Source organism: Lithobates pipiens, unplaced genomic scaffold (genome assembly GCF_037356315.1).
Source record: "Lithobates pipiens isolate NorthernLeopardFrog02 unplaced genomic scaffold, aLitPip1_a1.2 Scaffold_24, whole genome shotgun sequence".
Classification (NCBI taxonomy): domain Eukaryota; kingdom Metazoa; phylum Chordata; class Amphibia; order Anura; family Ranidae; genus Lithobates; species Lithobates pipiens.
Window position 1 is genome coordinate 9662954 of NW_027507786.1, and position 13354 is coordinate 9676307.

At 45.1% G+C, this 13354-nt stretch overlaps 1 protein-coding gene across 3 annotated transcripts in view; it reads left to right on the forward strand.

Annotated features, from left to right (window-relative positions):
• TEAD1 (TEA domain transcription factor 1) overlaps positions 1-13354 on the forward strand; it is a 244540-nt gene that overhangs the window by 65714 nt on the left and 165472 nt on the right. The gene's annotated exons all lie outside the window — the stretch shown is intronic.

Sequence of the window (13354 nt, forward strand, 5' to 3'; positions counted from 1 at the left end):
TATTCCTATTGCAAGGGATGTTTACATTCCTTGTAATAGGAATAAAAGTAATCAAATTTTATTTTATTTTTTTAAAGTGTCAAACTAAAAAAATAAAAGTAAAATTAACAATAAAAAATAAAATAATTTAACGCACCCCTGTCCCCGTGAGCTTGTACGCAGAAGCGAACGCATACGCAAGTCCCACCCACATATGAAAACGATGTGCAAACCACACATGTGAGGTATCGCCACGAACGTTAGAGGGAGAGCAATAATTCTAGCCCTAGACCTCCTCTGTAACTCAAAACATGTAACCTGTAAAAAATTTTTTAAAGTGTCGCCTATGGGGATTTTTAAATACCATAGTTTGGCGCCATTCCACGAGCGCGTGCAATTTTGAAGCGTGACATGTTGGGTATCTATTTACTCGGCGTATCTTCATCTTTCACATTATGCAAAAAAATTGGGCTAAATTTACTGTTTTATTATTATTATTTTTTTTTTTTTACATTAACCTTTTTTTTTTTTTGTTCGAAAAATTGCTGCGCAAATACCGTGCAAGATAAAAAGTTGCAACAACCGCCATTGTATTCTCTAGGGTCTTATATAATGTTTGGGGGGTTCTATGTAATTTTCTAGCAAAAAAAAATGATGAATTTTACATGTAGGAGAGAAATGTCAGAATTGTCCTGGATGCGAAGTGGTTAATGCCATGTTGACTAGTAATTGCAATAAGTGTGTCATTTTGCTACTACTATTTGAACTTATTGCAGATTGTCTAATAGATCTGAATGAAAATATAGCCAGCAGAGGAGCGCAGCCGTCAGTCAGTTTACTATCACATTCCTGTAACAAAAAGGGAAATGATTTTTCTCTAGAGATATACTGTATTCTCTTTTGGCCTGTATATGAAGTATATAATACAGCGGATATCCATATGGTAACCTGTCGGAGGCTGGTGGCATTGATCAGCATGTGCGGCTGTGTGCTCTGCCTTGAATTCATTGTATTCCAGAATGAATGTACTTTTTATATTATCCGCTGAATATGAGTGACCTTATCTTATCGTAGCACATATTGAGTTATACTGGAACGGAACGGAGCCTAATCCTGGAGGTGAGCCTCTATAATTGTGTTTTCACATATCCTGAACTCGGTGACTGCTGCAACTCTGCAGACTGCTCAGGTCATTTGTTGGCGTTTTTATTTATTTTTTATTTTTATTTTTCGCTTTGTGAATTGGTGCAACCAAGTAAAACAATGGCTGCCATTGCTGATTCACGTTGTGCAAATCCTAGTTTCCTGGCTGTTCTACCGATCTTCAGCACCGATGGAAACAAAAGAGCCATCTCCCCTTACCTCCTTGGAAATAAAAATCAGGCTAAAAGCTCTATATACTTACCCGAATCCATGGTCACACGATAGCCGGGTCTCAGGATTTTCTTCAGTCCAGTAATTTGGGAGGGTCCAAAAGTGGAAACATTGCTTCCTGGTGACATGGGCAATGCCTAGGGGCTGTCAAAAACTATCCATCACAGATCATATACAGTATCTCACAAAAGTGAGTACACCCCTCACGTTTTTTGTAAATTATTTTCTTCTATCTTTTCATGTGACAACACTGAAGAAATGACACTTGTCTACAATGTAAAGTAGTGAGTGTGCAGCTTGTATAACAGTGTCAATTTGCTGTCCCCTCAAAATAACTCAACACAATTAATGTCTAAACCGCTGGCAACAAAAGTCAGTACACCCCTAAGTGAAAATGCCCAAATTGGGCCCAAGGTGTCAATATTTCGTGTGGCTGCCATTATTTTCCAGCACTGCCTTAACCCTCTTAGGAACGGAGTTCACCAGAGCTTCACAGGTGTCCTCTTCCCATCCTCCATTACGACATCACGGAGCTGGTGGATGTTGGAGACCTTGTGCTCCTCTGCCTTCCATTTGAGGATGCCCCACAGATGCTCAATAGGGTTTAGGTCGGGAGACATGCTTGGCCAGTCCATCACCTTTACCCACTGCTTCTTCAGCGAAGCCGTGGTCATCTTGGAGGTGTGTTTGGGGTCATTAAGTTGGAATACTCATGCTCTGCTTCAGTATGTCACAGTACATGTTGGCATTTATGGTTCCCTCAATAAACTGTAGCTCTCCAGTGCCGGCAGCACTCATGCAGCCCCAGACCATGACACTCCCACCACCATGCTTGACTGTAGGCAAGACACACTGATGTGAAGGGGGCTGCTGATGCGATCACTCTGATGTAAAGGTTGGCTGCTGATGGGCACACACTCTGATGTGAAGGGTGGCTGCTGATAGGCACACACTCTGATGTGAAGGGGGGCTTCTGATGGGCACACACTCTGATGTGAAGGGTGGCTGCTGATGGGGACACTCTCTGATGTGAAGGGGGCTGCTGATGGGGACGCTCATAATTTAAAGTGGGTTGGTCATGATCAAGTCCAGGGCCAAATTTTTGTCCCAGTCCAGCCCTGGGGACATTGTAGTCATAAAGGGATGGAGACATGGTCAGAAACAATATTCAGGTAGGCTGTGGTGTTTAAACCATGCTCAATTGGTACAAAGGGGCCCAAAGTGTACCAAGAAAATATCTCCCACACCATTGGACCACCAGCCTGAACCCATGATACAAGTCAGGATGGATATACACACACCACTTAATTTTTTTATTTATTTTTTTCATTTTATACATAATAGATTCTAAGAGCATTGTGTGCTAGCAAGAATACTGATCAGAGGCAGCTTGCTTCGTAGATCCCTTTTTCTGATTGAGACCTCTAATCTCCTGCAGCAGCTTCCTGTCTATGTGCACTCTAGGAATGGCTGCATGTCATTTTTACAGGACTGGTTTCCTGCTGAGGACCATAGTGTACCATGTCTGTGTAATGCTTTGTGTTCCAGGTTGTCTTCAGTGAAAGCCCTTGTTATAGGGTGACAGCACAGGTGCACAGCTGGGAGACGGTGTTGTCACCCTATAACAGGAAGTGCCTGAGCAAGGATCCCCATGGCAGGACCACTAGGGATAATTTAATGAAAGCTGCAGATATAAAACTGTTGAAAAGTCTTTTTTGAAATGACGATATGTTCAAGCTTTTCTAGCAGTAAATCGATGTTGAAAACAAAAAAAAAACAACAAAAAAAAAAAAGTGGATCATGAAGGAGTTAAAGGGCTGGTTCTATGTGTTCCTGGGACCGCTCTGTGATTTCTCAGGCCTGAACAAACAACACGGGGCTTCTGCTGAAGTGTGATGTGGGTGTGCTCCTCGCCTCTGGCGTACTACCTGGAGGATTAAACTTGATTTTCAAGTTGGTCCTGAAAATCTCTCATAGCAGAGATGACAAGCATTCCAGAAAGTGCACAGGTTCTGAGCGGCCAACTTGGCTCCGGATAGAGAAGTGCGCGTCTTTTCTTCCCGCCTTCCCCCAGATGCAAACTTCAGCTGGGTTCAATAGCTGCTGAAATTATGGACTTTTCCATCATGTTTTTTAATGACTTCGGCTATTTAATGAGCTCTTTAATGTGGCTGTAACAGCTTTGAAGTGCCTAATCCAGTGTAGTGTGAAACAGACTCCGCTCTTCGTGTGTATAACGTCCTGTAGAGTTCTCCTCCTCTTTTATGCTATATTGTATGTGTGTGTATATATAATATAAAATCTAGGGGTGTACTCACTTTTGTTGCCAGCGGTTTAGACATTAATGGCTGTGTGTTGAGTTATTTTGAGGGGACAGGAAATTGACACTGTTATACAAGCTGTACACTCACTACTTTACATTGTAGACAAGTGTCATTTCTTCAGTGTTGTCACATGAAAAGATAGAATTTTAGGAACTGCAACCATTTTTTATGCACAGTTCCCCCATTCTCAGGGGCTCAAATGTAATTGGACAAATGAATATAATCATAAATTGTAATATATATATATATATAATATTTATTTTGTTGAGAATCCTTTACTTGCAATGACTGCCTGAAGTCTGGAACCCATGGACACGACCAAAGACTGGGTTTCTTCCTCCTGATGATTTGCCTGTCTCTAACTGCAGCGGCCTTCAGTTGTTGTTGTTGTTGTTGTTTGGGGCTCTTTCTGCCTTTTTAGTTTTGCCTTCAGCAAGTGAAATGCTTGATTGGGTTGCGATCAGGTGATTGACTCGGCCATTGCAGAATATTCCACTTATTTTCCTTCAAAAGCTCATGGGTTGCCTTTTTGCAGTGTGTTTTGGATCATTGTCCATCTGTACTGTGAAGCGCCGTCCAGTCATTGGCTGAATCTGGGCTGACAGTATATTTCTAAACACTGCAGAATTCATCCGGATGCTTCTGTCACATCATCCATAAACACCAATGACCCAGTGCTACTGGAAGCCATGCATGCCCATGCCATCACACTGCAAGCTCCACCATGTGACCACAGATGACTGTGTGTGCTTTGGATCATGAGCTTTGGACCCCCATCAAATCATTCTCTGCAGCTATTTACCTTTTGTACCACCACCCCCTCCCTTTAGAATGTAAGCTCTACGAGTCGGGCCCTCCTGTACCTTTTGTATTGTACTGCCCCTTTTACATTGTAAAGAGCTGCGTAAAATGTTGGCGCTATATAAATCGTGTATAATAATAATGTGCTGTTCCAAACCTTCTCCACACTTTTTTTTTTTTTTTTTTTTCTTCTCCTCATTCTGGTACAGATTAATCTTTCATCCATCCAAAGAATGCTTTTCCAGAACTGGTCTGGCTTTTTTAGATGTTTTTTTGGCAAAGTCTAATCTGGCTTTTCTATTCTTCAGGCTTATGAATGGTTTGCACCTTGTGGTGAACCCTCTGTATTTGCTCTCATGATTGTAGACTTTGACAATGATACGCCCACTTCCTGGAGAGTGTCCTTCACTTGCCTGGATGCTGTGAATAGGTTTTTCTTTACCATGGAGAAGATCCTGCGATCATCCACCACTGTTGTCTTCAGGTCCAGGCCTTTTTATGTTGCTGAGCTCACCAGTGCGTTCCTTCCTCAGAGTGTACAAAACCGTTGATTTGGGCACTCCTAATGTTGCTTCTATCTCTCCAATGGCTTTGTTTCACCTGGCCATGAAACAGCTATAGCTTGAATATGTTTTGGTAAATACCTGAAAAATCTAAAATTGTACCTGTGTCCAAATATATATGGACCTAACTGTCATTTTTATAACCCCCCGCCCCCCTTCCTCCCTCCTCCTCCCTGCTTTCTTCCTCCTTCTCCCATCTTTCTTCTTCCTCCTTCTCCCATCTTTCTTCTTTGTTTTTCCTCCTTCTCCCATCTTTCTTCTTCCTCCCTTCTCCCATCTTTCTTCTTCCTCCCTTCTCCCATCTTTCTTCTTCCTCCCTTCTCCCATCTTTCTTCTTCCTCCCTTCTCCCATCTTTCTTCTTACTCCTTCTCCCATCTTTCTTCTTCCTCCTTCTCCCATCTTTCTTCTTCCTCCTTCTCCCATCTTTCTTCTTACTCCCTTCTCCCATCTTTCTTCTTCCTCCCTTCTCCCATCTTTCTTCTTCCTCCCTTCTCCCATCTTTCTTCTTCCTCCCTTCTCCCATCTTTCTTCTTCCTCCCTTCTCCCATCTTTCTTCTTCCTCCCTTCTCCCATCTTTCTTCTTACTCCTTCTCCCATCTTTCTTCTTCCTCCCTTCTCCCATCTTTCTTCTTCCTCCCTTCTCCCATCTTTCTTCTTCCTCCCTTCTCCCATCTTTCTTCTTCCTCCCTTCTCCCATCTTTCTTCTTCCTCCCTTCTCCCATCTTTCTTCTTACTCCTTCTCCCATCTTTCTTCTTCCTCCTTCTCCCATCTTTCTTCTTCCTCCCTTCTCCCATCTTTCTTCTTCCTCCCTTCTCCCATCTTTCTTCTTACTCCTTCTCCCATCTTTCTTCTTACTCCTTCTCCCATCTTTCTTCTTCCTCCCTTCTCCCATCTTTCTTCTTCCTCCCTTCTCCCATCTTTCTTCTTCCTCCCTTCTCCCATCTTTCTTCTTCCTCCCTTCTCCCATCTTTCTTCTTCCTCCCTTCTCCCATCTTTCTTCTTACTCCTTCTCCCATCTTTCTTCTTCCTTCTTTTCCTTCTCACTCCCTATTTTTTCTTCTCCTTTGTCGCAACACAGATGTAATATGGCAGCCTGAAGGCGTTCTGTACACGGTTGATGTACAGAACACCACCTAAAAATCTCTCTCTCGCAAATACACCTGCAATTTGTTGCATGGCCTTATGTATCTGTTTGCATCAGGTCTTAAAAGGCAGCACTCGGCCTAGGTGAGAGATTGGCTCCCACGCTGCCCAATCAGGTGTGCCACATGCAAATGTGTTGACAGGGAACTTGCTGATAGGAGGACAGAGCAGAGTGAGAGGAATGACCTTATCTACTCTCCTTCTCTTTCACTGTGCATTTAGCAGGTGGGGGATGGAGAGGAGACGCCCAGATTATATTGTACAGCCTTATAGGGCAGCACCCAGCCTGGGAGGGACAGGGAACGTGCTGATAGGAGGACAGAGCAGAGTGAACAGAGGAAAGACCTTTATCTGTTTTTTTTTTTTTCTTTCTTCTACTGAACTGTGCAATTCAGTAGCCTGGGGGACAGACACCCAGTTTCCATTTAATGACCTGTGTGCCCATGTGAATGAGGCCTTATCGGACGGCACTCAGCCTGGGAGAAAGCTCAAGCAACATGCTGATAGGAATACACAGCAGAGTGACCAGAGGGATGAGGCCATCTGTCTACTGCTTCTTCTTTCACTGTGCATTCAGCAGGCTAGCAGTGGAGAGAAGACCCCTACTTTACATTATACGGTCTCATGAGGCGTTATAGGAAGGCACTCAGCCTGCGAGAGACATTGGACAGGCTTGAGAGCCAATCAGGTGTGCTACAGATAAATGTGTTGACAAGGCACATGTTGATAGGAGGACAACAGAAGGATGCCCTCATCTGTCTGCTGCTTCTCTTTCACCGTAGATTTACCAGGCCGGGAGAGGAGACGGCGCGTTAACCTGGCGCGGCCTCCCGAGACCTGGAGCATTGCAGATCCCGCTACTAACACTACTTGCATTAAATAAAATCCATTTAAAGATGTAATAATAAATACAGAGCTGCATTCATTTGTGTCTTCTTTTTTTTTTTTTTTATCTGAACGCATTTCAGCTTTAACAATGTTTCTCGGTAGCGGACTTCATTCTGCGGGGGTCTAGAGTTCCTCCGAACAGGTATTGCGAAACGCCAATGACATTAATGTGTTTTCCCTGTACAGGGGCTGCGGACTGTTGGTGTGTTTATATTAACATGTCATCACTGCAACTGTTTGTGTTTTAAGGCCACATACAGTTCATTTATTTGTGCCGCCTGTGTGGGGCGGATTGTGCGAATGTGTCGGGAAGGTTTTTTTTTCTTTTCTTGTCTTGTGTAGCGTACACACGGGGCAGGGTCCTGGCACAATGACAAGATTGGCTGATGAATCATCTTCCCCAGTATGGGATTCTTCTCACACACAAACATTTTTATCTTCAGCAGAATAAAAATATATCTTCTTTTTTTTTTTTTTGCTGGCTGAATGGAAGACTTGATTCAGGTGATGTTACACCTGTGTGAGATTCAGAACGTCAAGGGGCAAGACCCAGACCCCCAACTGCCAGGCCCAGGCCCAGACCCCCAACCTGCCAGGCCCAGGCCCAGACCCCCAACCTGCCAGGCCCAGGCCCAGACCCCCAACCTGCCAGGCCCAGGCCCAGACCCCCAACCTGCCAGGCCCAGGCCCAGACCCCCCAACCTGCCAGGCCCAGGCCCAGACCCCCAACCTGCCAGGCCCAGGCCCCCAACCTGCCAGGCCCAGGCCCCCAACCTGCCAGGCCCAGGCCCAGGCCCCCAACCTGCCAGGCCCAGACCCCCAACCTGCCAGGCCCAGGCCCAGACCCCCAACCTGCCAGGCCCAGGCCCAGACCCCCAACCTGCCAGGCCCAGGCCCAGACCCCCAACCTGCCAGGCCCAGGCCCAGACCCCCAACCTGCCAGGCCCAGGCCCAGACCCCCAACCTGCCAGGCCCAGGCCCAGACCCCCAACCTGCCAGGCCCAGGCCCAGACCCCCAACCTGCCAGGCCCAGGCCCAGACCCCCAACCTGCCAGGCCCAGGCCCAGACCCCCAACCTGCCAGGCCCAGGCCCAGACCCCCAACCTGCCAGGCCCAGGCCCAGACCCCCAACCTGCCAGGCCCAGGCCCAGACCCCCAACCTGCCAGGCCCAGGCCCAGACCCCCAACCTGCCAGGCCCAGGCCCAGACCCCCAACCTGCCAGGCCCAGGCCCAGACCCCCAACCTGCCAGGCCCAGGCCCAGACCCCCAACCTGCCAGGCCCAGGCCCAGACCCCCAACCTGCCAGGCCCAGGCCCAGACCCCCAACCTGCCAGGCCCAGGCCCAGACCCCCAACCTGCCAGGCCCAGGCCCAGACCCCCAACCTGCCAGGCCCAGGCCCAGACCCCCAACCTGCCAGGCCCAGGCCCAGACCCCCAACCTGCCAGGCCCAGGCCCAGACCCCCAACCTGCCAGGCCCAGGCCCAGACCCCCAACCTGCCAGGCCCAGGCCCAGACCCCCAACCTGCCAGGCCCAGGCCCAGACCCCCAACCTGCCAGGCCCAGGCCCAGACCCCCAACCTGCCAGGCCCAGGCCCAGACCCCCAACCTGCCAGGCCCAGGCCCAGACAGCCAACCTGCCAGGCCCAGGCCCAGACAGCCAACCTGCCAGGCCCAGGCCCAGACCCCCAACCTGCCAGGCCCATACCCCCAACCTGCCAGACCCATACCCCCAACCTGCCAGACCCATACCCCCAACCTGCCAGACCCCCAGTGTCATTGTTTAATTATAGGCCCTGTTTTACTGGAGATATATTATATTAAAGGGGGTGGGGGGGTAGAGATTAAATTGTCCACTGGCACAGGGGTGGGGGGGAGAGGGACTTGCTTAAAATGACACGGGGGGGGGGGGGATCAAAATGGCGTAGAAGGGGAATCAATAGATGTGTACCGTATTCTTCTTCATGGAAAAATAAGACATCCCCTGAAAATAAGACCTAGCGCATCTTTCGGACCAAAAATTTATATAAGACATATTTTTGGAGAAACGGTATATCTCTATCGCTCGCTCGCTCTCTATCTCTTCATTTTACCTTTTTGGTTGTAACATGACAAAATTTAAAAATTTCAAGTGGTATGAATACTTTTTCAAGGCACTGTAATCTAATAGAGAGAAGCGGCACTCACGGGTCTTGAAAGGTGAATGCAGAAATAAAACCGCGTCCACCTTTCAAGACCCGTGAGTGATATATTATATTATATTATATTATATTATATGTATATATATATATATATATATATATATATATATATAGTGTGTATGTATATGTGTGTGTATGTATGTATGTGTGTGTGTGTGTGTGTGTGTGTGTGTGTGTATGTATGTGTATATATATATATATATATATATATATATATATATATATATATATATATATATATATATATATATATATATATATATATATATATATATATATATATATATATATATATATATATATATGAGAGAGAGAGAGATCTATATATCCCATCTTTTAATATATCATATGTGAACGTAATCCTTAAAAAAAAAAAAGTATTGATTTTTGTGCAATTTTTAAACAGTACGTTTTTTCGAGGCTCATTCATAGAGGCCTTATTCCTCATCACTGTGATGTTAAAGTGGAACACTAAACTTAAAGCTGTAATAAACACAAAAGAAAACATTTTCATTATATTGCAAATTACCAATTCATAGATGTAATGTCTGCATTAGTTTTCTTAGTCGTTCTTCCTTTTTCATCTGATCCAGCCAGTAAAGCTGGATACATACTATACAACCTTTTGTTGTTCAATTTCCTTTAGACTTCCCTTCAACTATGTAGTGTAAGGGTCTGCCTGATTTGCATACAAATTGAAAGTCTTTAGGTTTGACCTTCATATCATTATATGGTTTTGGTAAATCTAAAGGAAAAAAAAATCATAAGAAAATTGTACAGTGTGTATCCAGCTTTAGTCTGTTTAAAAAGAACAGGCTCTCCTGCAAATGTATAACAGGGTTGAGACAAACCATTCGCCACTCACAGGGGTGCTTACAATAATCCGCTTTTATTTATTCCTTGTAAAACCAAAAGGGAAAGAATTGTTTGCTGTAACTGCAGTGAGAGTGTGAGTCTGGCTTCAGTTTGTTAGTTTATTTAAATCTGTTAGTACATCTAACACCACCACCCCCCCCCCCCCAAAGCTGACAATGCTGCTGTCCAAAGATGCCCCCTTTTCTCATTCATCCAGTGTGTGTGTGTGTGTGTGTGTGTGTGTGTGTGGGGGGGGGGGGGGGGGGCTTTAATACAGGAGGTGTGTTATTGGCCAGATCACCAACTGAAAACAGAAGGTAAAAAGCCTAAAAAAAAAAAAAAAAAAAAAAAAGAAAACTAATGCAGTCACCGCATCTAATGATTGGTAAGCTGTAATATGTGGCATTTTGTGGTTTGAGGTTTAATAAGTTAAAAACCTGAGCAGGCAGCTCTGGATTGCAGAATGTCTTGCGTGAAAATAAGCACTTATCAGCTGTCTATTGAATACCCATTGGGTTGCGCATGCGTAGCTCACCGGGCATTGCCGGCGTTCTGCCGAGAAAGGTCCCCCGTCGGATAGTGCCCGCCCTGTACTGCGCAGCATGGAGGACGAAGGAGACGCCGGAAGTCTCCAAACACGAACAGCTGTTGATGAGCTGCACACGGCGCTCATTAAGAATACATTTGTGGCGCACGCCCCCCGATGCTCGTGAAAGTCTGTAGGGGGCGGGTGCCTACAGAAGAGGCCACATGATGGGCAGAGCTCATACGATGGGGTGGATTTCTCAAAGGGGCGGATGTATTATTGAGAAGCGTGTAAGCCCTTGTACACACGGTCGGAGATTCCGACGGAATGTGTCCGATCGGACCGTTTTGTCGGATATTCCGACTGTGTGTGGTCTGCATCGGACTGTTTCCATCGGAGTATCCGACGGACCAAGTTTTCCAACTTGTTGGTAAAATTTTCAGACAAAATGCTCCGATCGGACAAACTCCGATCATGTGTAGAAAATTCCGATCGGACAAAGTGCCACGCATGCTCAGATCAAATTCCTACACCAAAGCTATTGGCTTAACAGTTTCGGACAAAATACGACGGACAAAATCCGACGGATTTGGGTGTCGGAATCTCCGCCGTGTGTACAAGGGCTAAGAGGTGGATACCTACAAGCCCTTATGAGCTCTGTCCATCATGCGGCCTCTTCTGTATGCATCCTCCCCTTTTAGAGTTGCACGAACATCGGGAGTGTGCGGCAGAATGTAGTCTTAATTGCGCAGGCCGCCGTGTGCAGCTCATCAACAGCTGTTCATGCTCGGAGACTTTCAGCATCTCCTTTGTCCTCCGTGCTGCGCAAGCGCTCTGCGCGTGCGCAGTAGAGATCGGACACTCTCCGACGATGGGGACCTTTCTCGGCAGAACACCGGCACGCTCCTCCTGTGCCAGAATCACTGACTCTCATGCGTGGGATGTCACTTATTCACCAGTCAGTCAAGGTGCTGAAAACCCGGTACCAAGGAGATATGGGTCAATCCATATAAATGTTGCATATGCACAATTAGATTTAGTCTAAATTTTATGCCGATCTGAATGAGCCCTTAAACAGAAGGGTTTGATTTTTTTTCCACTGCTAATTACTGATTACACTGATTTTCCACTGCTAATTACTGATTTATTTATTTTTTGCCTGCTAATTATTAATTACACAGTCATCCCCCCCCCCCCCCCCCCACTGTAAATTACTGATTCAACTGATTTCCCACTGCTAATTGATTACACTGATTTTTTCCACTGCTGATTACTGATAATACGGACTTTTCCACTGCTATTTACCCTGATTTCCACTGCTAATTACTGATATTATGTTTTTTTTTCCCACTGTTAATTACTGATTACACTGATTTCCACTGCTAATTACTGTTAACATGGATTTTTCCACTTCTGATGACTGATTTTTTTTTTCTTCACCTGCTCATTTTTAATTACACCTCCCCCCCCCCCCGCCTGTGATTCAACTGATTTCCCACTGCTAATTGATTACACTGATTTTATTTTATTTTTTTCACCGCCAATTACTGATAACATGGATTTTTCCACTGCTAATTGCACTGATTTCCACTGCTAATTACTGTTAACATGGATTTTTCCACTGCTAATTACTGATTACACTGATTTTCCACTTCCAATTACTGATTTTTTTTTTTTTTTTCACCTGCTAATTATTACACATCCCCCCCCCCCCAGTGTAAATTACTGATTCAACTGATTTCCCACTGCTAATTACACTGATTTATCCACCGCCAAATACTGATAACACTGATTTCCACTGCTGATAACACTGATTTCCACTGCTGATAACACTGATTTCCACTGCTGATTACACTGATTTCCACTGCTGATTACACTGATTTCCACTGCTAATTACTGATAACACAATTTCCACTGCTAATTACTGATAACACAATTTCCACTGCTAATTACTGATAACACTGATTTTCCACTTCCAATTACTGATTGCTAATTATTAATTACACAGTCGTTCCCCCCCCCCCCCCCCCCCCACTGTAAATTTACTGATTCAACTGATTTTCCACTGCTAATTGATTACACTGATTTCCACTGCTAATTACTTGGACGGCACAAACATATGATACTTTTTAAATTCTCTGTTTTTCTTTTCTCTTTTCTGCTTTGCTTTGCTATGTTCTGGGCCTACTTGACACATAACATATGCTGCATTTTATTGCAATCTATAAATGATATCTGCAAGGAGAGTCTAGAAGATGTACCGGAAGAACGGCCTGCCCTCTCCTCAGTTTTTTTTTTTTTTTTTTTTTTTTTCATATCAAAGAGGATTAACAAAGGTCCAATTTAATGATGTCCATTTCTCATACACTGAACAGCTAATTCAAGCATCTGCCTTCCTATTACCCCGTATTTCATCAGTGACCTGACCCAGACATCTGCTCCGCCACTAGAAGAAGAAAAAAACTCTTCGGTTTGGGTTTATCGGCTGCAATTAGACTTGTTTTCATTCGGGCCGTGTCAATGTGTCTGACCTCAGAGGCTTTCATAAAATTCGGGTCCTTGCGGACGTACAGACGCGTGGATCCTCAGACGAGTTATGTCTTCTCGCTGGAAGCCCGAGGATGCAAACAGGACATTTTATATGCAGTTTTGGTCCATATCAGACAATGACCTGCTCAATCAGAACTCTGGGATGAGCA